Genomic DNA, 24,572 nt, shown 5'->3' with positions numbered 1-24,572 from the left:
TTCAGTAACTATGTCGGCAGAATTCGGCTTAGGTTCTAACTAACCATTTTGGTTTCCTAAACTTCTTATCATCTCTTAATCATCTTCATCATTATCAAACACAAACCAACACCATAGCTAGTAGCAATTACTCATTTCATCATCAACAAGTGTAACACCCTCACTATCGGAATGTCACGCTTCCGCCTGCGCCACTCTGATAGCTTGGGTATTACGACTCTAAACATATTTAATACTAAAATAGGAGCTTGTTTAAAACTTAAAACCGCATATCCTTGTAAAAACACTTTTCCATAGAAAACATATATATATATATATATATATATATATATATATATATATATATATATATATATATATAAAGGCGAAGGAAAAATGATAACTAAGATGATAACTAAGATAATACAAAAATACCGAATAAACAGAAAATGAATATAACTCTTCTGAAGCGTTGTCACCCATATCTTGAAAAGGAAAAACCTGTAGGGGAGTGAGAACATCGTCCTCGCTGGTTCTCACTATAAGGTTACAGAATTGCCATAATAAGATACGTAAATAAAACTATTTTTAAAGTACAGTGATCACTGCTCATCTTATGTATCTTCTCAAATACCAAGGTTCAAGTTCAAAAATCCAAAAAATCTTTTTAAAGAGAACGTGATTAATTCCTCAAAATCAAAATCCTTTTTTTGTTCTTGTAAAATCATTAAAAAATTTTCCTAGACAGTATGAATGACCAACATGTCTCAAGCATAGGTTTAATTAAGTCTATGCTTAAGAGTTTGATTTTTCGTACTTTACTAGACCACAAACATGAAAGCAGTTACCTACGTGGTATAAATGATCATCCTGTTCCAAGCATAGGTTCATTAAGTCTATATTGAACTAGTCAGATACTTTATACAGAACTAAACCTCAAACATACCAACCACAGCCTCAAGCCCATCCAATCCAACACGGCCCCCGGCTCAAATAACTCAATCATCAACCAATTCATCACAAACCAACCAATCAAACACAATCACAATTAATGTAGTTCAAGCACAATCAATAGAAATTACAACGAATATAACAGTTAGCAGTTAACATAAGTATTTACATAGGCAAACCAATTATAATATGCACACCCAAACAATGTCACATAAATACAAATGATGAATGTCTGTCCTACTGGCTGTGATATCACATTGTCGGTTCAATTGCCAGCCTGACACATTCCCATGAGAATGTTGCCTTTCGGTCACGAATATAAATGGGAACCCCCAGGGATATCGTGCCCGGCACACGGTCCAAGGATATAGTGCCCGGCACACTCTTCTGATTTCGAAAGGATGTGAGCGGGATACTCTGCCTCCGACCTCACATCTCTCAACATAAGCAGGACGAACCCAGCCCCTATGCCTACAACTCAGTGCAAGCGGGATGAACCCGGCCCTTACGCCTACCAACAATATCTCATCAATATCAATAAAATCCAATATCAATCAGGCTCAATGTGTTATTTCAAAAATCATCTTTGGCCCATTTACTTCCAACTAACAAACGTATTCAATTCACATCTTTCCAAAAATCACTTTTCAAAATAATGGAGCCACCTTCCACATCTTTCCAAAACTTCCAAACAATTTCAAATCCATGCCAAATTAAAATCTCTTTTGAAAGACTCAAAATCATTCATTTTAAATCAGGATTTGGTGATAAAAATTCTTCAACAGAGTCTCAGGACTTTAGAGGAGAATAACCTAAATTATTTCCTTAAATTCATTGAAAATCTCTAAAATCTTAGCTTCTTGATTTAAATAAATAAAATAGAATTTAAACTAAAATCATGTATCTAAATCTTCCGAACCAATTTCAAAAACCAACTTACTTAAACCAAAATTAAATTTCTTTAAACCGAAATCCAATTTTCAATTTCATTCTTAAACCGGTTTTTAAAGGCTTGGAAATGGTTTCAGTTTAGCCAAATCAAAATACTAGAGAATACTTCAAACTTTTCCTAAAACGTCATCCAGTGAAATTAGTTAATCGAAATTCAAGTTTCTTTAAAATCCACTAAATCTCCTCCAAATTCGTTTTGAGCTTATCCCGAGAGAAGCTAATGTCGTGGCAGATCGGTTGGCAAAGATAGGATCTGGAGGTAGCGAAGCCGATGAGGTTCACCTTTGGCACTAGCCGCCAAAGGTGGTTTGTCCTCTCTTGCTGTTAAGAACCTGATTTCTTTTCTTTTTCTTTTCTGCTCTTTTATTTTTTCTCTTGGTTGTTCACAAAAAAAAAATTCAAAACATAAGAATTTTCATTTTTAAATCAACTTTAAAACATAATTCTTTTCTTAAATAAATTACGTTAAAAATATAGTAGTTTTCTTAACAAAATAAGTTCAAACATAATTCATTTATCAATAATTAAATTCAAAGGAAAATTTATTATTTTCAAAACAACGTTTTCAAGCAAAATCTCAAATTTTTATAGAAATTTCGGTAACACATCTCCCCTAAAACTTGGACTTTGCCACCCTTTTCGGGTTCCAACCAAACCAACCATCAACCATTTTCAGCGGATCAAGACCAAATCAGTTTCCAATAAGTAAAATTTAGTCTTTCAAGTAATAAAATCATTTCAATTCAAAACAATAAGAAACCTCCATTTTAACAAAATCAGACATTATTTCAATCCAACAAACAATCATATTCATCCAAGACAAATTAGACAATTCATAAGACTTACATAATCACCAGAATACATTTCGCACATCATATCTATTTATAACAATTCCAATTTAAAATAAATTATTTTTAGAAAAGCCCCTAACTCGACTTGTCGAAACCATAATCCAAACGCATCAACCGAACTCTTTTCTCTCATCCCGGAACTAATGACAACCACAAACTCAGCCCCTGATCACTTTCACAGCACTCACAGCAACTTAAAAGTGACATGCAACATACAGAACTCGAACCTATGTTACCAAACCTCAGAGTTCATAACCAAAAATAACATAATACTAACGCAGGGGTTTTTCGAAACATAAACACTTACTGAAACAAGAAAACAAAACATCAGCGGTTGCTGAACCTGTTTAACGGCAGCCCAGTAGCCACCTCAAATGGCAGCGGTGACCAAAATTCTGACGACGATGACTGTAACTAACATCCAGTGATGATAAAGCTCCTGAAAAATCAAAGGAAATAAAAGCCAACTTAAAATCTTTACCGGCAGTGGATCTCAGTGGCGGCAGTAGCGGTTCTCGGTGGAAGCAATGGCGGCGTGGAGCTCTGGCGACGCAGCAGTAGCGCGGGCGTAAAGACAGCAAGGCCAACAACGCGGCGGCGACAGCAGCTCCGCGACGGTTCTCTCTCGGGCGTCCTCTGTTTGTGACTCCAACGGCGGATTTGACGACGGACCTAAAGGCAAGGCGAGCTCCATCTCTTCTTCGCGAACGGCGACGTCATCTAACAGCAGGGAGGACGAACAACGGCAGCGCAAGCAACAGGACGCAGTGGCAGCCTCCCTCCAACTGTGGCTCCCTCACAAGCTCTCTCTCTTCCTCTGCTCGATCTCTCTCTTTCTTTGTCAGTGTTGGTGGCAGTGGCAGGACGAGCTCGACGGCGAGGCGTGGTGGCGCGGCGACGACGCTCCTCCTTCCCCTCTTCCCTTCTTCTCCGTGGATCCCTCTCCTCTCTTCCCTTTCTGTTTCTTTTTCTTTTTTGAAGAAGTTGTTCTGTTATGTTGTATTTTGTGTAGGTTTGCTGAAGGGAAAAAGAAAGGTAGCGGCTAGGGTTTCATTTTGGAATAGGGAAAAAGTCTGTGTTAATAGAATTAGGGTTTGTGTATAAAATTGTGGGTTTTTGGGTTTAATTTCTGTAAGATAATTTTAATAAAATTGGAGTATTAATTTAAAAAATTAATTTAATCTCTAAAATTACTTTAAAATATTATTTGTGGTATAAAAATATTAATTGATTCTCAATCAATTTCTCTAATTGAAAATACATAGTAATATAACTAATTTTCTTTATCCTTAAAACTTATAGTGTTGAATTATGAAAATATAAATATTTAAATTAAGTCATATAAAATTCTTATTATTTAACAACTACTAACTTTAAATTGTAAATAGAAAAATAATCCATAATTATAGAGTTAGGATAAAAATTCTTAATTTATTTCAAATCTAATTAATCAAAAATGCCTTTAATTATTTTTAATAAAATAATTTCTGAAATTAAAACTGTAAATAAATATAAAATTTTAAAATTAGTTCATAGTAAGACTTTTTAAAAATTCTAGGTCTTACAACAAGCATCATTCACATAAACACAAACATATAATTATAGTAACTTAACCCCTACCTCAATGGAATCCATCCTTACTCAAGAAATCGGTTCTAGCTTTATTTCAATTAGCTTTGGCCAACTTGAAAGGAGTTTTTGGAGGATGGTTGGTGTGAATTTCATTGCAAAATTTTGAAGAAAAGATCTTGGTGAAGATGGTGAGGCTGCTGGTTCCTCCCCCTTCAAGCTTTGATTAGCTTCCTCTCTCACTCACGTTCTTTAATTTTGATTTTCACAAGAAGGATGGAAGGAACTCACCCACACTCATTCCCTTTTCTTTTCTCAGTTCAGCTCTCTCTTTCTTTTCTCTCTTATTAAGTCTCAAAAACTGAACTCTAACAAGGTTATTTAAAGGGCAATGGGTAGTGGATTAAATAATGGTTTGGTGATACTAATGCAAGGAAGTGAACACACGTTTGATTGCATGCTTCCTTCATTAACTACTTCCTAATGATTCATCACTCTTGGCCAATATCTGGAGGAGGTTCAGCCAACAAGAAGAGAAGAGAGAGAGTGGTTAGTATTGGTTAAGTAGCTAATCTAGAGAGAGTGGTTTGGTTAGGAAAAAATTCGATTCAGTTTAAGTTTGGTTAGATTTTAATTAGGCTAAGTATTTTGGTTCTTTATTTTTCTTCTAAATAATCTTTCTAGTGGCTTCATGAATTTATATTAAAGGTAGCTTCCTTGAAGGTTTGGCCAAATTGCCGAAGAGAGAAAAGAAAACGGTTCAATAATTAAACCGTAAGATTACTGTTTTCAAACCAAACAACCGGCAACTGAGATATTAACCGCAGAGAGTATCTCAACTCTGAATAAAATTTAGAATATTCTACTAAGCTAAAATTGTTAAGAATAGCTAGTAACAAAGATTCAATAGATGAATTTAACTCGACTGTTCAAATTCATTGTTATTGATACGGTTTTTGGCTTAGGACATGCTTTTATCTCTCACTGTATATCTATTCTTTTCACTTATCAAGTCTAAATCCTCCTTATTATTTTCTGATGAGGTGATTCTCAAATATTTATCGAATTTCTCATCACAGAATTTCTGAGAATAACTCTATAGAGAATTGGGGTATTATAGATGGCCTCTACCGGATACCCGAGAGGTCAGACACGACGAAAGGGCCCGGCTTGTACTTATCTAAATAAGTAACTGCCTCCCCAAATCTTTCCTAGTATATCTATCTCATCTAGAAGATAAGATCTCAACAAACTGTTAAAATATAAGATAAGATAGAATTACCGCCACCAGAGAGGTCATCAAACTCTACTATAAATACACTAGCATCCCCAGGTATAACTCACGTTCTACTCTACTAAAAACCTACCTAAAGCCTTTGCAAACTCAAGCATCAGAGTTTCTTGCAGGTACCACCCCCCATCTCCTCACGAGAAACTCGAATAGGCGGCACATCAGCACCAAAGAGGTCGGACGGTGCCATATCAAGGAATTTGGACCTCACGTTCAGGCCCAAACCAACGTTTCAGGTAACTTTCGGAACATTAGCGCTCGTTGCCGAGGACCTGAAATTCATCCCATAGCGATGGCAGACAACCAGCACGAAGATGGTCACATAGCATCTGAATCCGATGATGAGCCCCAACCAGAGAGCAACGCCATTATACTGCCTCCTCTACCTGAAGTACAGGGCCCCCAAGGGGAAAGGCCATCGGCCAACCTAGGCCAATGCGGATCCATTCGAAAATCCATCATCCTGAAGAAGAAAAAACTCCACAAATCGCCAAAATACTGGGTCTCATCCGAGGCTAAAGAGATCGGTTAACAACTCAAGTACGAGGCTGAACGACAGCGAGAGGCTGAACGACAGTTACATAGAGAGGTAAGACGACGAAGGGAGCTAGAAGAAAAGCTCCTGAAGTTGGAAACCGAGACCTTTGAAACCGAACTATTTGAACAGATTAGGAAGACAACCCCCTAGGTGGAGAATATCCATTCTCAGAAGAGATTATGCCGGCCAAAGTACGCAGGAATTTCAAAACCCCCGATATGGACCTCTACGATAGAACGACCGACCCTAGACATCATCTCAACACCTTCAAAAGTAGGATGTATCTGGCTGATGCCTCTGATGCCACCCGCTGCAAAGCATTTCCGACCACTATGACCAAAGCAGCCATAAAATGGTTTGACACCTTACCCCCAGGTCGGTCACTAGCTTTGACAACCTGTCCCGAAAGTTCCTGACTAGGTTCTCCATCCAGAAGATAAAGCGAAACACGCACCGAGCTTGTTAGCGATCAAACAAGAGGTCGGGGAAACCTCCGAGACTATATGGAAAGGTTCAACAAAAGATGTTTAGAAATCCAAACCCTACCCACTAAAGCTGTGATCATGGGACTAATCAACGGCCTCAAAGAGGGGCCTTTCTCCCAGTCCATATCTAAACGACAACCGACTTCCCTAAATGAAGTTCAAGAAAGGGCGGAGAAAGACATTAATATGGAAAAAATATTTTGACTAAGGAAACCTTTTTCTCGGCCAAATCTGCCTACCAAGCTCGGGAGAAGGAGAAGGAAAGCTGATTGCTAATTGAAAAGGACCCTACAAAATATAGAGATCTTAGGCAAATGTTACTACAAAGTGTCTGACCTCCAAGGACGAGAGCTCTCGAGGTCCTGGCACACATGTAACCTAAGAAGGTACTACAGCTAAGCAGTGAATCTCGTGCAAGGTGCACTCTTTTTTTCCGATCTCAGGGTTTTTAATGAGGCACTAGCACGGGGTTAGGGGCACTCAATCCCCTTGCACACAGATTTTTGTAAAGGAGTTTTTTATTTTACTAATAAAAATTTCTATTTCTTTCATTCCTATTTTTTCAAAAGTTTTCTACTTAAGACGCATTAACTTAAACTCGACAAAACGCAAAAAATCATTGTCTGACCTAAATTCGGTTGGCAAGATAAAGCGACGAGGTACAAATTAATGTAAGAAGTTATATAAACAACTCATATGAAGCAATCTCAACGAGATCAGATAAAAAACAAGTCATAAAAATAACTTGATAAAGACCGATTACTCGAAGTCAGACCTATGAAAGGAAACTCAACATCTCGAAAAACTAGCTCTATTTTAAAGGCAAAAAGATTTTTTTCGAAAAAATAAAGAGCAATTTGAGCACTATTTATAAGAATTTCAAAGAACAAATGTTTAAATTTTCAAACAGGTCAAAAACCCGACCTTCACAGAAAGGAGCACCCGACGTCTAATCAGAAGCCACAAAATGCTCAAGCCCGACCTATATAAAGATCAAGACTTAAGCAGGGGTACTGTTCATACCCTGACTCAAATTATAAAGCTAGGCTCAATAAAGACACAAGACCCACATTAAAGGATGGCCTCTACCAGATACCCGACCTCTTTGAGAGGTCAGACACAACGAAAGGGACCGGCTTATACTTATCTAAATAAGTAACTGCCTCCTCAAATCTCTCTTACTATCTCTATCTCATCTACAAGATAAGATTTCAACAAACTTCTAAAATATAAGATAAGATAGAACTACCGCTACCAGGGAGGTTATCAAAATCTACTATAAATATACTGACACCCCCTCCCCCTAGGTGTAACTCACGTTCTACTCTACTAAAAACCTACTTAAAATCCTTGCTAACTTAAGCATTGGAATTTCTTACAGGTACCACCCCCACCTCCTCACGAGAAATTTGAATAGACGGCACATCGATATCAAAAAAGTCGAACATTGTCATATCAAGAGATTTGAATCTCATGTTCAGACCTAAACTGACGTTTCAAGTAACATTTAGAATAATATATAATATTTAATTTATTTTTAACATATATTTTATATCGGTTAGTTGGACTAATAAATCCAAAATAAAAAAGATATTTACCTTATAAAAGTCTTCGTCAACTTATTGCATTGAGTGCTGTATGCGCTCAATCAAAACCCTTTTCAAGTCGTCGGTCGTGATAAAGACGTGCTATTTGCACACTCAACTTATGAAGCCTTTTGTTCATTTGGCATGTTATTACTAATTAGTGGTCCCACTTGAGCATCCATGTTGATTAAGATAAATGGGATAGGAAATTTGAGAGCAACACGAGAACAACAGAAGTCTTTACAAGATTACAATCGACTTCAACTTCTAATAATCCTAATTATGCCACTAATAAGTTGGAATCCTCCCTAATCTGAGAATTATAAATTTTTTCCTTTACAAGGTGTTACGGTAGGTAACCGGAGATTGTCTGAATGGATGGCGTTGGCTGGCCCAAATGTGTGAAAGAGGAGGTTTCCGTGTGAGTGTGCAACTCGGGAGACTCCGTCCGACTTGTGCTCGTGAGTGAATGGGGGGTGGTACCTGCAAAGACACTCCGATGCCTAAGTTAGCAAGAGTGTGAGCAGGTCTAGAGAGTATTGGGCTTAGAGATACCTGAGGGGTGTCAGTGTGTTTATAGTGGTGAGCCAATAACCACCGTTGGAGTAGTGCCGTATCTTTAGGGTGTTAACCGTCCCATTATCTTTGGGAGGTTAAGATATGGCTTTATGAAGCGATTAGAGAGATTTTAGGGGCAGTTACTCATTTGAATGAGTGTTCATCTGCCAGCTAATCTTATGCCCGACTTCTTTAAAGTAAGTCGTGGTTGTTACCGACTTCCTGTGTGAAGGTCGGTACGTAGCAAGGCTTAATCCTTTGGACTAAGCCTTTTATTTGGGCCTGGGCCTTTGTTATTGGGCCAGGGTATGAACAGTGCCCCTACTTGAGCCCAAGGTCTCTTTAGGGCTTGGGTTCAAGTATTTAGATCGGGTTCGTGGCCGACTTTCACGGGTTTTTAGACCGACGTGATTTTCGCGACTTTTTGCTTTCTGACAGTTACGTCAATTCAAGTGTCGTGTCCGTTAGGGATGCACTTAGGGATTGATGGCTTTGGTAACGGTGCATTCTCATTAATGACTGCCTCGTTTTTACCATTATGCCCCTTAGCATGTTTATAAGTACTTTCCCTCTCTTTCCTTTTTCCGTTTCTGCAATCTTTCAAACTTCTTCTTTCTTTGTTCGTGTTGTGTTCACACGTACTATACTCTCGTGCTCCGGAGACTTCTGCTTCTTCCTACCTTCATTTTTGGAAAGAGGTTAGTTTCTTTCTTCTTCTTTGCACTTTTCGCATGACTTTACTTTGTAGAGGAATAGTTTTGTAGATTTTTTGCTCGGCTCCTTTCCTCCTCTCTAGAGACCTTTTTTGATTTTTCCTTTTCTTTTTTCCTTTTGTAGGTTTCCTTCATTTTCCTTAGAGAAAGAAAAATGGCCTCCGTAGATTGGGTTGACGTTACTGTTCTGGGGGAGGAGCCGTTGGTTGATGCGGAGTTTATTACTCACCTTCGCACCCACCATCGGCTCTGTACTTCGGATGAAGATGAGCCTAAATACGAGTTGCTTGTTCCCGGTTTAGAGGACCGGGTTTGTCATGGGAGAGCCAACGAAACGGCTCCCCATTTCTTCTTTATGTATGAGTGCATGATCACCCGTCTGGGCGTCTTTCTGCCCTTTTTCAGATTTTGAGATGTCTGTTTTGCAGCATTGTCGTGTTGCCCCTACCCAGCTTCATCCCAACTCCTGGGGTTTCTTGAAAATTTACCAATTTATTAGCCATGCTCTGGATTTCCCGACTACTCTGAAAATCTTTTTCCATCTTTTTTATATGACCAAACCTTTTAGTGGGCTGAATAATAAACAACAATGGGTTTCCTTCCGAGCCATACAAGGTCGGAGGATTTTTACCCTTTTTGATGAATCTTTTCATGACTTTAAAAATTTCTTTTTCAAAGTGCAAGCTGTAGAGGGTCATCACCCCTTTTTTCTGGATGATAATTCTTTTCCTCGCTTTCCTTTATACTGGCTGGAGGCCTCCCCTTGTGAGAAATATGGTTTGGATGACCTGGATGAGGTAGAGGCTGCCGTCGTGGGGTTCCTCCGAGAAGTGTGGGGGAGGGCCCCCTATTTGGATACTAAAAAATTTCTCCAAGGGTCTCCGACCTTTGTCCAATCACAGCTAGGTAGTTTTTTCTAGTATGTTGAATTTCCGACTTGTTAACCCAATATTTCGACTTGTTTGATTCTTTAGCTATTGTTTTCTTTTTCAGAAATGGCAAAGACAAACGCTCAAGAATCTTTTCAGAGGGTCCAGGAGGCTAAAGCTAAGTCTCGTGCTCGGTCTGGTGGTGCCAGGGTTATCTCTCCTCCTCCTCCTCCTCGTAATATTGGAACTCTTTCCAATCCTATGGTGATTTCTTCTTCAGCTCCCTCTCAGCCGCCCTCCGTCATCCGACCTTCTCCTGATCCCAAGAAGCGCAAGCTCTTAGAGTCTGGCTCTTCTAAGGAGGTTAAGGCGGACGCTCTTGCATTCGTCCGAAAGAATATCTATCCTTATGCCCGTATAGGCATGGATGATATGTCTGTTCGGGGCCACCTTACCACTATGGTCGAGGAGAGCCTTAAGGCGGCGGGGGTCTGCGGCAAGCTCTTAGATATTTTTGATAGGGCTCCTCTCAGCTCTTTAGGGGCGACCTCGAGGGTCGAGGAGCTGGAAGGGAGGCTCCGTGTATATCAAGAGCATGAGGGAGAGTTGAGGAAGGAAATTGCCAAGCTAAAGGAGGAAAGAGATACCCTCCGGGAGAAAGGGAAGGCTTTGCAGGCCCAATGTAACATGGAGACGGAATTGAGGAAAACGGCACAGGCCAGCTATCAAAGCCTATTCAAGGATCTTGTGTCTGTGAAAACTGACCTGTTTAATTCTCGGAAAGCATATGAGGAGTTAGAGGACTCCATTGCCGATGGCGCCGAGGAGTCTTGGAAGATTTTCCTGGAGCAGGTCAGAGTTATTGCTCCTGACTTGGATCTGTCTCCTTTACATTCTGACAAAGTTGTCATCAATGGCGCCATTGTAGATCCTCCTGCCCCCGTAATTGTTTCTGAATCAGAGTTGAAGACTCGGGGGCAGAGGATCATCGAGTCTCCTCCTCGCTCCAAAGATGCTCTGAGTACCTCGGTTATTCCTCCGTCTTCCTCTTCTTCTCCTGTGGGTGCTTCTCTTCCTGGTCCCGGTGGTGCTCCTCCTGATTCTGGTGGTGGTTTGTCTGCTTCTGCTGTGAAAAAATGATCTAATGATCTTTGGCTATTTGGGGGTCCGGCTTGTGGTCCCCCCCATTTTTGGACTCTTTATTTATTTTGTGTAGTTTTAACAATTTCTTTTGGCCTTTTAAGGCCGTAAACAAAATATTTCAGTAAGTGCCCTTTTTGAATAAGGGTTTAAGTTAACAAAGCAAATGCCCTTTTTTGGATAAGGGTTTAAGTTACCTTATGCGTGTATGCTTTTCTAATTTTGATATTTCAAAACCCTCTTGATCTTTCTCTGAAAACCTTTTTATTGGCTCGTCTTGTTTTTTTGAGCCTTTTAGCTTAAGGGCTTTTATGCAGCCTTTAAACCTAGGTTTTCCAATCTCTTTTTGTTATCCTTTATACTCAACTTTACTTTAATGAGTTTTTATGACTTAGGTTATTTTTGTGATGCGTTTTTCGTCTTCTCGGAGTATATCCGAGTTTGTTTTACTCGGGTTCTCGTTTCGACTTAGGAGTCGGATTGTTCCCGAGTATTTTACGATCAACTCATACAACCTCTTTACGCCAACTTGTACCTCGTCGTTTTATCCTGACGACCATCTAGGTCGGTTCATGGGATTTTCACATTTTGTCGAGCTTAAGTCGGCGCGTTTCGTAGAAAGACTTAGGAAAATAAAGAAGAAAATTATAAGAGATAAATGAAAAAGATCTTTATTAATTTGTGGGGTACCTTCTTGCTACTAAGGGTCTTGATAGCCTATTTCCCTTAGCCTCTACTATGATGCCTCGTTAAAAACCCTTCTCCAGAAAAAACCCTTTTGGGAAAAAATCGTGAAGTTGGGAAAAGAGTTCATCAGGGAGTAGAGTTCGCTTTTAACTGTAGTACCTTTTCATATTACAAGCATGCCACGACCTTGGTAACTCAGCGCCATTCAAGTCGGTTACTTTATAATAACCTTTTCCTAAAACTTCCTTGATTTTGTATGGTCCCTTCCAATTTGCGGCGAGCTTTCTTTCTCCTGATTTGTTGACTCCAATGTCGTTTCTGATTAGGACCAAGTCATCCGGGGCAAATGTTCTTCGAATGACTTTCTTGTTGTACCTGGTAGTCATCCTTTGTTTCAATGCTGCTTTTCTTATCTGGGCATCTTCTCGGACTTCGGGGAGCAAGTCGAGCTCCTCTTTATGTCCCCGTACATTTCCGACCTCGTCATGGAGAATTACCCTTGGGCTTTGCTCATTGATTTCTATCGGAATCATGGCTTCTACACCATAGACTAGTCGGAAAGGTGTTTCTCCTGTGGTAGATTGGGGGGTTGTCCTATAGGCCCATAACACCTGAGGGAGCTCTTCAGCCCAAGCTCCCTTTGCTTCCTGTAGTCTCTTCTTTAGTCCTGCCAGTATGATTTTGTTGGCTGCCTCGGCTTGCCCATTGGCCTGTGGGTGTTCCACCGAGGTGAACTGATGTTTGATTTTCATACTGGCCACTAAGCTCTTGAAGGTAGCGTCGGTGAATTGGGTTCCATTATCCGTAGTAATGGAATGAGGTATCCCATATCTTGTGATGATATTTTTGTAGAGGAACCTGCGACTTCTTTGAGCGGTGATAGTGGCTAATGGTTCTGCTTCTATCCACTTTGTGAAGTAATCTATTCCCACGATCAAATATTTGACTTGTCCTGGCGCTTGGGGAAAAGGACCTAGCAAATCCATTCCCCATTTTGCAAAAGGCCATGGAGAAGTGATACTAATGAGCTCTTCTGGGGGAGCCACGTGGAAATTTGCATGCATCTGACACGGTTGACACTTTTTCACAAATTCTGTGGCATCTTTTTGCAAGGTCGGCCAGTAGAATCCAGCTCGGATTACTTTTCTGGCTAGAGATCTTGCTCCGAGATGATTTCCGCAGATCCCGCTATGTACTTCCTCCAATACCTCGGCAGTTCTTGAGGTCGGTACGCACTTTAGTAATGGCGCTGATATCCCTCTTCTGTAGAGGATATTTCTCACCAAGGTATAATGTTGTGCTTCTTTTCGGATCTTTTTAGCTTCTTTCTCCTCTGTAGGGAGGATGTCGAATTTCATGTATTCGACTAAGGGGTTCATCCATCCGAGGTTTAAACCGACTACCTCAAGTACCTCTTGGTTATCTTCTGTTTTTGCTATCGAGGGCTCTTGGAGGGTTTCCTGAATCAGTCTTCTGTTGTTCCCTCCTGGTTTGGTACTTGCTAATTTGGATAGGGCATCCGTTCTGCTGTTTAGATCCCGAGTTATGTGTTTGATCTCGGTTTCTGCAAAGCGTCCAAGGTGCTCCAAAGTTTTTTCCAAGTACCTCTTCATGTTAGGGTCCTTTGCCTGATATTCTCCGCTTATTTGGGAGGTCACCACCTGTGAGTCACTGTATATCATTACTTTTATAGCGCCGACTTCTTCTGCCAACTTTAGTCCGGCGATCAAGGCTTCATATTCTGCCTGATTATTTGAAGCCGGAAATTCAAATTTTAAGGAAACCTCTATCTGAGTTCCCCTTTCATCTACTAATATTATGCCTGCGCCGCTCCCTGTTTTGTTGGAGGATCCGTCTACATAGAGTTCCCATGTAGTCGGTTTGTCCTCTTGATCCCCTGCATATTCTGCCACGAAGTCGGCAAGGCATTGGGCTTTAATTGCTGTCTGAGTTTCGTATCTCAAATCGAACTCGGAGAGCTCTATCGCCCATTGAACCATTCTCCCTGCAACATCCGTCTTTTGGAGGATTTGCTTCATGGGTTGGTTCGTACGGACTCTTATTGTGTGCGCTTGAAAGTAAGGTCGTAGCCTTCGTGAGGCTATTACTAAGGAGTATGCAAACTTTTCTAGTTTGTGGTACCTTAGTTCAGGGCCTTGTAGGACCTTACTGATGAAGTAGACTGGGTGTTGTCCGACCTCGTCTTCCTTTATCAGGGCCGACGAGACAGCCCTGTTTGCTACGGATAAGTACAGAACGAGGTCCTTTCCTGGTGCTGGTCGGGTTAAGATAGGAGGTTGGCTTAAAAACTTTTTGAACTCTTGGAACGCCTCCTCGCATTCCGGAGTCCATTCGAATGGGCATCCCTTTCTTAATAAGGAAAATAGTGGAAGGGATTTTAGTGCCGATCCTGCCAAAAATCTGGAGAGGGCTGCAAGTCGGCCATTGAGCTGCTGGACCTCTCTCAAACAAGTCGGACTTTTCATTTCTAGGATGGCTCTACATTTATCGGGATTGGCCTCAATCCCTCTTTGTGTTAGCATAAATCCTAGAAATTTTCCTGCTTCAACCGCGAAGGCGCACTTTGCAGGATTTAGTCTCATCCCATGCAACCTTATGGTGTCAAAGACTTGTGAGAGGTCGGCTAAGAGGTCGACTTCTTCCTTAGTTTTTACTAGCATGTCGTCGACGTATACTTCCATTAGGCTCCCCAGGTGGGTGAAAAACACTTTATTCATCAACCTTTGATATGTGGCTCCTGCATTCTTTAATCCGAATGGCATGACCACGTAGCAATAGTTGGCTCTGGGTGTGATGAATGATGTTTTCTCCTGGTCGGGCTCATACATCGGGATTTGATTATATCCCGAGTAGGCGTCCATGAATGACAAGTAGTGGTACCCCGAGCTGGAGTCTACCAGGGTATCAATACTTGGTAGGGGATAAGGGTCCTTAGGACATGCCTTGTTTAAGTCGGTATAGTCGATGCACATTCTCCATTTACCATTCTGTTTTTTGACTAGCACCACATTGGCTAGCCATGTTGGGTATTTGACCTCTCTAATAAAGCCGGCTTCCAGGAGCGCCTGTACTTGCTCTTCTACTATTAGGGCTCGGTCCAGGCCGAGCTTACGCCTTCTTTGTTGTACAGGTCGGGACCCTGGGTAAACCGAGAGCTTGTGGGACATGAGCTCGGGATCAATCCCGGGCATGTCAGAGGCTTTCCAGGCGAAGCGGTCGGAATTATCTTTTAGGAGTTCAGCCAGCCCTTGCTTTAGAGTTTCCCCTAGGTTGGCTCCTATATAAGTGTTTTTTCCTTCCTCTTTACCGATCTGTATCTCCTCAGTTTTTCCCCCCGGCTGTGGTCGCAGCTCTTCTCTGGCCCTTGTGCCGCCGAGCTCTATGGTGTGGACTTCTTTGCCCTTTCCTCTCAGATTTAGGCTTTCATTGTAGCATTTCCTCGCCAATTTTTGATCTCCTCTTACCATTGCTATTCCCGCTGAGGTCGGAAATTTCATGCAAAGGTGGGGAGTGGATACCACTGCTCCGAGGCGATTAAGGGTAGTCCTGCCAATTAAGGCATTATAGGCTGACCCTTCATCAATGACTATGAAGTCTATACTCAGAGTCCTTGATCTTTTCCCTTTTCCAAAAGTGGTGTGAAGGGGCAAAAATCCCAGTGGTTTTATTGGCGTATCCCCTAATCCATATAGGGTATCGGGGTAGGCTCTTAACTCTTTTTCATCTAACCCTAGTTTGTCGAAAGCGGGCTTGAAAAGGATGTCCGCCGAGCTTCCTTGGTCTACTAGGGTTCTGTGGAGATGGGCATTGGCTAGGATCATAGTTATCACCACTGGATCGTCGTGCCCGAGGATTATCCCTTGCCCATCTTCTTTTGTGAACGAAATAGTGGGGAGGTCGGGTGACTCTTCCCCGACTTGATAGACTCTTTTGAGATGTCTTTTGCGAGAGGATTTAGTGAGCCCCCCTCCCGCAAATCCTCCCGAGATCATATGGATATGTCTCTCTGGAGTCTGCGGCGGTGGGTCTCTTCTATCCATATCATCTCGCTTTCTCTTTCCGTGACTGTCCGACCTTTCCATGAGATATCTATCAAGCCGACCTTCTCTAGCCAGCTTTTCTATCACATTCTTGAGGTCGTAACAGTCGTTAGTGGAGTGACCATATATTTTATGGTACTCGCAATAATCGCTGCGGCTCCCCCCTTTTTTATTTTTAATGGGTCTAGGGGGTGGCAGCCTTTCAGTGTGGCAAATCTCTCTGTATACATCCACTATAGAAGCTTTTAGAGGAGTATAAGAGTGATATTTCCTGGGCCTCTCGAGACCGAGTTCTTCCTTTTTCTTGGCTTCCCTTTCCCTCTCTTTAGTTGAGGGAAGGGGTCCAGGTCGCCAACTCGGATCCCTTAATCTGGCATTCTCTTCCATATTGATGTACTTTTCAGCCCTTTCTTGTACATCACTTAGAGAAACGGGGTGTCTTTTAGATATGGACTGTGAGAAGGGACCTTCTCTAAGTCCATTGACTAACCCCATTATGACTGCCTCCGTGGGCAAGTCTTGGATCTCCAGACATGCTTTGTTGAACCTTTCCATGTAGGCTCGTAACGATTCTCCGACCTCCTGTTTTATTCCAAGGAGGCTCGGTGCATGTTTTACCTTGTCTTTCTGAATTGAGAACCTCATCAAGAACTTCCTTGAGAGGTCTTCAAAGCTGGTGATCGACCTCGGGGGAAGGCCATCGAACCACTTCATCGCTGCTTTTGACAAAGTGGTCGGGAAAGCTTTGCATCGCGTCGCGTCGGAGGCATCAGCTAGGTACATCCGACTTTTGAAGTTGCTCAAATGATGCTTAGGATCCGTCGTTCCATCGTAGAGGTCCATGTCCGGGCTTTTGAAGTTGCTCGGAACTTTCGCCCTCATTATGTCCTCGCTGAAAGGATCCTCTCCGCCCGAGAGTTGTTCTTCTTGTTCGTCGCGGGAGTTGTAACTCTTGAGGGAAGATTCTAGCTTTAAGAGTTTTCTTTCTAACTCTTTTCGCCGCTCCATCTCCTCTTTGAGGTACTTTTCAGTTTCCTTTTGCTTCTCCCGCTCTTGCTCTAATTGTTCCAGGCGGCTGTGGACTAATCCCATTAGTTCAGCTACGTGGGATGGTCCGCCTTTTTCTGATTCGCGCCCATCTGAGGAATTTACCTTCGGGTTTTTTTACCCCGGAGGTGCCCTCTCTGTGTTGATTGTTAACTTCCTGGTGTAGGGCTAGATCCGCATCGTTATTACTCATGTTCAGATTCTCTTGTTCGGAATCTGTTTCCACATGGCCTTTTTCGTGGGATCTGTCCACCATCAATGGATGATCTCGGGTCCCCGGTAACGGCGCCAATGTTACGGTAGGTAACCAGAGATTGTCTGAATGGATGGCGTTGGCTGGCCCAAATGTGTGAAGGAGGAGGTTTCCGTGTGAGTGTGCAACTCGGGAGACTCCGTCCGACTTGTGCTCGTGAGTGAATGGGGGGTGGTACCTGCAAAGACACTCCGATGCCTAAGTTAGCAAGAGTGTGAGCAGGTCTAGAGAGTATTGGGCTTAGAGATACCTGAGGGGTGTCAGTGTATTTATAGTGGTGAGCCAATAACCACCGTTGGAGTAGTGCCGTATCTTTAGGGTGTTAACCGTCCCATTATCTTTGGGAGGTTAAGATATGGCTTTATGAAGCGGTTAGAGAGATTTTAGGGGCAGTTACTCATTTGAATGAGTGTTCATCTGCCAGCTAATCTTATGCCCGACTTCTTTAAAGTAAGTCGTGGTTGTTACCGACTTCCTGTGTGAAGGTCGGTACGTAGCAAGGCTTAATCCTTTGGACTAAGTCTTTTATTTGGGCCTAGACCTTTGTTATTGGGTCAGGGTATGAACACAAGGTAATTAAGTATTTTGTTTGGTCTGATACAAGGTATGTATATCAAAATAATATAATCTTACAAAGTTCGAATAATAAAAAATCTTAATATTGTGCTATTAGTTAAATATTAAGCTTATCTTGACCAAAAAAAAATATATTAAGCTTATAAATCTTCCAAAAAAAAAACTAACATTAAGTTTATTGTCTCTATAAATTAGTATTATTATTTATCAAAAGGGCCATTGTTTATTCTTGTTGCTTCTTCATTCTTCATCTATCATACATAAACTTGCCACGTGTATTTCGAATTAAGAGTGATAAGTTATGCAAATAGTATCTAATTAATGGATATATTATGATTTATATACAGAGCTATGCAATGCGCTTTGTAGAAAATCCATTTTTATTTTCGCCAGCTTCTACAAATCACAGTACATGCTTATATAAAAATTTTAAATATATATTAAAATTAATTATTAAAATCAGTCACATATTTATATATATATATATATATATATATATATCTTTTTTTCACTATTCTTATTGAATTCTTTTTTTATTATTTTTTCTTTTATTTCTTTTAATTACCGGAGAATGTTAGAGGACCAACTAATTTTATGATTTGTAATTATTAATTAGTTATTAATAAATTTTTTAATAGTATAAAATTTTATTTAATAATAAAAAATTACTCATTTTTCTTTTACAGGCTAAATATTTATCAAATTTTAATAAAAGTGCTTGCTAGACCCTCACATTCTTTCTTATGCACATTCTTTTATTTCTGCTTACACGACGAATTCAAAGATATGCATTTCAATTATATTCACTCCCTTTTATTTTATTATTTTTTTCAATAGCTTTGACTGTAAATTCAAACATTGTAATATAAATATACAAAATGAATTTTTTTCATTAGAACCGTAGTTTTCTTTTCCAATTTATTATCATATGGTAACTTAGTCACTTCATTAGAAAATGAAAACTCAAGTCTCCAACTCACAGAATATTGAATTCCACATACTATATAAGTTATCGAAAAAATAAACAAAGAAAATTGGATTACATTTAAACTATATTTTGTGTGAGGAAACCGAATTATTGATTCTAGTTTTGTTGTTCATGAAAATCATGTATAAAATTGTCTTTCACATGGATTTCTAACTTGATTATAGTTTGATTATAAATAGAGCTGAGTTTTTAATATAATGTTGGAATGTGTGTAAACTTTTAATAGATGCAATAATGCAAGTATGTGATGAGGTTGTGGAAAAAATAAGGAGCGATAGGTGTCAGTAACTTTTGTGATTGATAATCATCAAGTAGTCATCAATAATGTTTTTAATAGTGTGAGATTTCATCCAATGATATAGAATTACTCATTTTTTTTGGCTGATTACATGCTGGCCAAAATTTAATAAAGTTGCTGGCCCGTAGACTATTTCAAAAAAAAAATAGTAGCACAGAGCACACTATTAACAGAGTTTGGAGCATATTCCACGCACGGGATGACCTATATATATTTGCATTCATGACTTGCCATGCACCACACACATTTAAACAGATATAGTTTTCTAAACATAATGATGAGGTGTTTTACTCTCTTGTTGCTTCTTCTTCTCCTTCATACTCTATCTTCCACTTGCTCATTGGTGTTGCCACTATGCAACCACCATGACAACTCAAACCTGCTCCAATGCTTTGTGGATTCCCTTTGTCAAAGTCATGCGGCAATGATGAAGAACAACCACCTTCAGTATTTCCTGAGACAAAAGAATCATTATTTGGGTGGAAGCAAAGCAGTAGTGGGATTTGCATGTGGAGTGGTGTTTGGGATGTTCCTTGGAACCCTTGTGGCTTGCCTGACTTCTTTGTGGCTATACTTAACAAAACATGCACATTAATTGCAGATCAGAGGCCATGCAAATTGCAGGAGACTGTGTTAGCTTCTTGTGTTTTTCTTCTTTTTTTTTTTCTTTTTTTTTTTTCTGTAATGATGTGAACTATTCTGTTTTTTTGAATAAAATATGCTATTTCTATTAATAAATAAATTCTACATGAGTCAGCATCTATTATTTCAACTTCTTGTGAATTAGAGATAAGAAAACCTAATCATTGATCTGTTTAATTTGCTTTTGTTTTTGATTTAAAATGATTTGTCATAGCTTTCTTCAGCTATATATAGCTTACAAATGTATTTGACTACTCATACATTCAGATCTCAATCATATCAAAATTTTCAAATTAAAAAGAATCGAAGCTAAACTTAATTGAATATACAACATAGTAGGATCATTCTATAAATTTTGAATTTGTCAAACGGGTTAGATTTAGAATGTTATTTTCGATTTACAAAAAACAACCACGGCTTGACAAATGTAAGTGAAAATCGAGATTCTTTATAAAATTAAAAGAATAAATTAAATAAGTAAAATATAAAATAATAATATAATTTAAATCATAAAATCAATCACCTGATTTAATACAGATATATTGAGATTGTAATATCAAAAAAGGATTTAAGAGATTTTAATTAACTTAAAATTTTAACTACATCATAATACTATAAATCTATGCACATATCTTGCTTATGTGTTATGTACAAATTCTTAATAAAATGCATCATATATTGTCAACTTATTATGATTAACAAATTATATATATATGCTTTTATTTAATATATTTTAAAATTTAAATCAATCCAAAATAATCTAAAAACTTTTAAGAGAGATATTAGTCTACACCTCATTGTATTTTGGTAAAAAAAATATAAAATAAAATTGGATTGCAGATAGAACTAATTCTCAATTCATATTATATATAATTTTAGATTTTTAGTATAATCGAATGACACTTTCATTGAAAACACAATAAAATTAGATAGGAAAAGTATAGGTAACCAACAATATTTTTGAATAATGTGTGAACAATGTAAATTAATAGGGTTAAAAGAGTAAATTAATCTTAAATTTAATTAGTAGCATTAAATTAGGGTGTAGTATATTTTTATTTGATTAGTAGTTGTTCATGTTGTTCAAGATGATCATTCAAATAAAAAAAACCCTAGCAGAGAAAGAGTATGTATTCCGTACTCAAGGAGAATGAGAGAAGGAGAGAGCGGGGACGAGCGGTTGAGGGTGAAACACGGTGAGGAAGATGGCCATGCCATCGGAAGAGATAAGGGGGAGAGCGTGGGTGGGTGTGTATCCGGTGTTAAGGAGGGTTCTTTTCGAGAGGGGTTAGAAAAGCCATATAAGGTCTCCTTTAGAGATAAAGTCATTGGTGCAGAAAAGTCTAAGGCATTTGCATTAGTAGGGTCTTTATCTGGTGATGGTATCGCGACCGTGACAGGTAAGCAGGGTGATTCTCGTCCACCAAGTGTCAATTTTACCAAGGAGACAAAGAGCTGTCTAGCTGAACCTTATAAGGAAGCCATCGTGATCAAGGTGCTGGATAAGCATTATGGCTACACGGCTCTCATGCATAAGCTTCAGATAGTATGGCGCATCAAAGGAGGGTTTGATTTGTTGGATGTGGGGTTTGGATATTTTTTGGTTAACTTTGATATTGCTGCTGATCGTGAGAAAGTCATTCTTGGTGGCCCGTGGTTGATAGACGGTCACTATGTTGCAGTAAAGCCATGGGATGTGGATTTTAGGCCATACGAAAAATCCTTTAGATCAACGCTGGTATGGATTCGAGTCTCGGGACTTCCAATTTGGTGCTACCAGGAACAAGCAATGCTGCGAATTGCTTCTGCAATAGAGATTCCAGTGAAAGTATATTTGGCCACTAAACTTGCAGAAAGTGGAAAATATGCCCGAGTTTGTGTTCAAATTAATCTTGAGTTGCCTGTTATCAAACATATTATAGTGGAGGGTGTGACTTATGAAGTGGAGTACGAGAGTTTACAGTTGATTTGTGCTACTTGTACACGGTATGGGCATGATAAATCATTGTGCATGGAGAAGGAGTCCTTGGAAGGAAACGAAAATTCCTTTGGTAATGGAAAAAATAATGAAGCCCCGACACTAGTGCCACACAACAATCATGAGATTCAAAAAGAGGCTGAATCAGAAGCTCGTGATTTGGGTTAGAATCCTCGTAATTTGGGTGAGAATCCTCGTAATTTGAGTGAAAAATTAGGAGTTGTTAAAGGGAAGGATGTGGTTACAGAATCATTGGCTCCTCACGGGCCTGATGGTCATGTTAATGAGGCATGCATGGATGATGGAGAGGGTTGGCAATAAGTGCTGCGTAAGGGAAAATTCACAATGGGCCAGTCATCAGGTTTGAAGGACCAAGATGGAAAGCAGCACAAGTTTGGTTCGAGAAGGGTTCCAAGACCTAATTTTCATGGTGATGAAGGCAAATCAATTGGCATTAGGATGGGAAAGCGGAAAAAACATGAAATTGCGCCATCTCCATCGCGCAGAACTCCTGCACGTCGTGGAATTTCTCTACGGAAGCGTCCTCGGCCTTCCTCCTTGCAGAACTCACCAGTTGATAAAAATGGTGGCACAACGGAGGAAACCTTAGTAGATGGAAGCATGGCAGGTGCAGTGTCAGGGGGTCCGAAGGTGGCAATTATTGAGGATCAGAGTGTGCCAGTACCGCAGAACAAACCACCTATTGAGGTTGGTGATTCTGTTTAGAGTTTATGTTCTTATTTATTCTGTCCCTATTATTTATGGATAGTTTAGATATGATTGTTTGGAATATTAGGGGTGTTTCTAATAAGTTAGCCCGGGTGCATTGTAAGGAACTTGTTAGGAAATTTAGACATATTTTCTTTATTGTGGTTGAAACTCACTCCCCTTTTCAGCATTTAAAATTATTTTGAGAAAGGTTGGGGTATCACTCTGTTGGTATAGTAGAAGCAGAGGGGCATAAGGGAGGTATTTGGTTTCTATCCTCTATGAAGGGTGTTTGTTGTAAGTTCATTGATGCTTTTGATCAGGGTGTTACTGTTGAGGTTCACTTTGACAATTTAATTTGGAGGTGTAGTGGTATTTATGGTAGTCCTCAATTTAATAAAAGGGTTCTGCTTTGGGATTATCTTGTTGCATAATCCATGGTTTTTCAAGGACCTTGGATTGTTCTTGGTGATTTTAATAAAGTCAAATTTTCTCATGAATCTAAGGGCTGTCAATTTTCTCATCAAAGAGCAGACATGTTTGCTACTTCATTAGGGGATAGTGGTTTGTTTGATCTGAAGACTATTGGGAGGCGGTTTTCTTGGTACAGGAGGGTGAAAAATTATGTTGACATGGCAAAAAGGCTTAATCGAGTCTGTATAAATAGTAGTTGGTTATCTATCTTTCCAGAGGCTTATGCAGAAATTTTAAATAGGCTTCAGTCTGATCATTGCCCTATTCTGGTGCGTTGTAAAGGTCGTCCTCAGCCTAAAGGGAACCGACCTTTCTGATTTGTTGCTGCCTGGGCTACTCATCCTGGGTATAGGGATATTGTGAACCAGTCATGGTGGTTTGGTAATAGAGGGATTCATGGCAAGCTTTCAGAAGTACAGAAGAATTCACTAGAGTTTAACTCGGAGGTATTTGGTAACATTTTTGTTAAGAAATGTGAATTAGAGCAGCAAATTAATTATTTACAAAAGCGTTTGGAAGTGGTGGATAGTATTTATTTGCGTCAGAAAGAGCAACTGTTGCTTGATGATTATAATAATACTCTAGTGCAAGAAGAGCTCCTATGGTTCCAAAAGTCCAGAGAGCAGTGGGTAAGGTTCGGGGATAGGAATACAAGATTCTTTCATATTCAAACTCTTGCGCGAAGGAAGCATAATAAGATTTATGGCCTTTTTCTCAAGGATGGAGTGTGGGAAACTGATCCAGAGGTTCTGAGTCAAGAAGCAGAGTCTTTCTATAAAAGCTTATTCTGTCATTTGGATGATGTTGATTTGGGTCGCCTTGGTGATGTGCCTCTTCCTTCTCTGAATGAGGAAGCTTGCAATAATCTTACGGCACCAGTTACTATGGAGGAAGTCAGAACAGTTGTTTTTCAAATGAACTCTTTTAAAGCTCCGGGTCCTGATGGGTTTCAAGCTTTCTTCTTCAAAGAATATTGGGAGATCATTGGTCTTGATGTTTGGAAGATGGTTAAGTAGGCATTCTCCGGTGTTACTCTTGATCCGAGAATGTTGGAGACTTTACTGGTTCTCATTCTAAAGGTTGAATCACCGGTATCTATGAAAGATTTCAGGCCGATTAGTCTCTGCAATGTAGTTTACAAGATCATCACGAAGGTCCTTGTTAATAGGCTTCGTCCTCATCTTGCGGAGATTGTTGGCCCGCTTCAAGGAGGATTTATTCCGGGACGAGGAACTCCTGACAACATCATTATTGCTCAAGAAGTCTTCCACTTTATGAAGAAGACTAAATCAAAGAAAGGCACACTGGCCTTTAAGATTGATTTGGAGAAAGCTTATGACAGAGTTGACTGGAGGTTTTTAGCTCATACCCTTAAGAGC

General features: G+C 39.8%; 1 long non-coding RNA gene across 1 annotated transcript; it reads right to left on the bottom strand.

Moving 5' to 3' along the window:
• Window positions 1-865: 865 nt before the first annotated feature.
• Window positions 866-3,873, bottom strand: LOC140174441 (uncharacterized). Its single transcript, XR_011863602.1, has 2 exons — window positions 3,040-3,873; window positions 866-1,441 (listed from the first exon to the last, which is right to left on the bottom strand). It is a non-coding gene; the product is annotated as an uncharacterized lncRNA (long non-coding RNA).
• Window positions 3,874-24,572: the final 20,699 nt, after the last annotated feature.

This window comes from Arachis hypogaea, chromosome 7 (assembly GCF_003086295.3).
Source record: "Arachis hypogaea cultivar Tifrunner chromosome 7, arahy.Tifrunner.gnm2.J5K5, whole genome shotgun sequence".
Classification (NCBI taxonomy): domain Eukaryota; kingdom Viridiplantae; phylum Streptophyta; class Magnoliopsida; order Fabales; family Fabaceae; genus Arachis; species Arachis hypogaea.
Note: the sequence above shows the minus strand (reverse complement) of the source record. Positions and strands in the feature narration are given on the sequence as shown.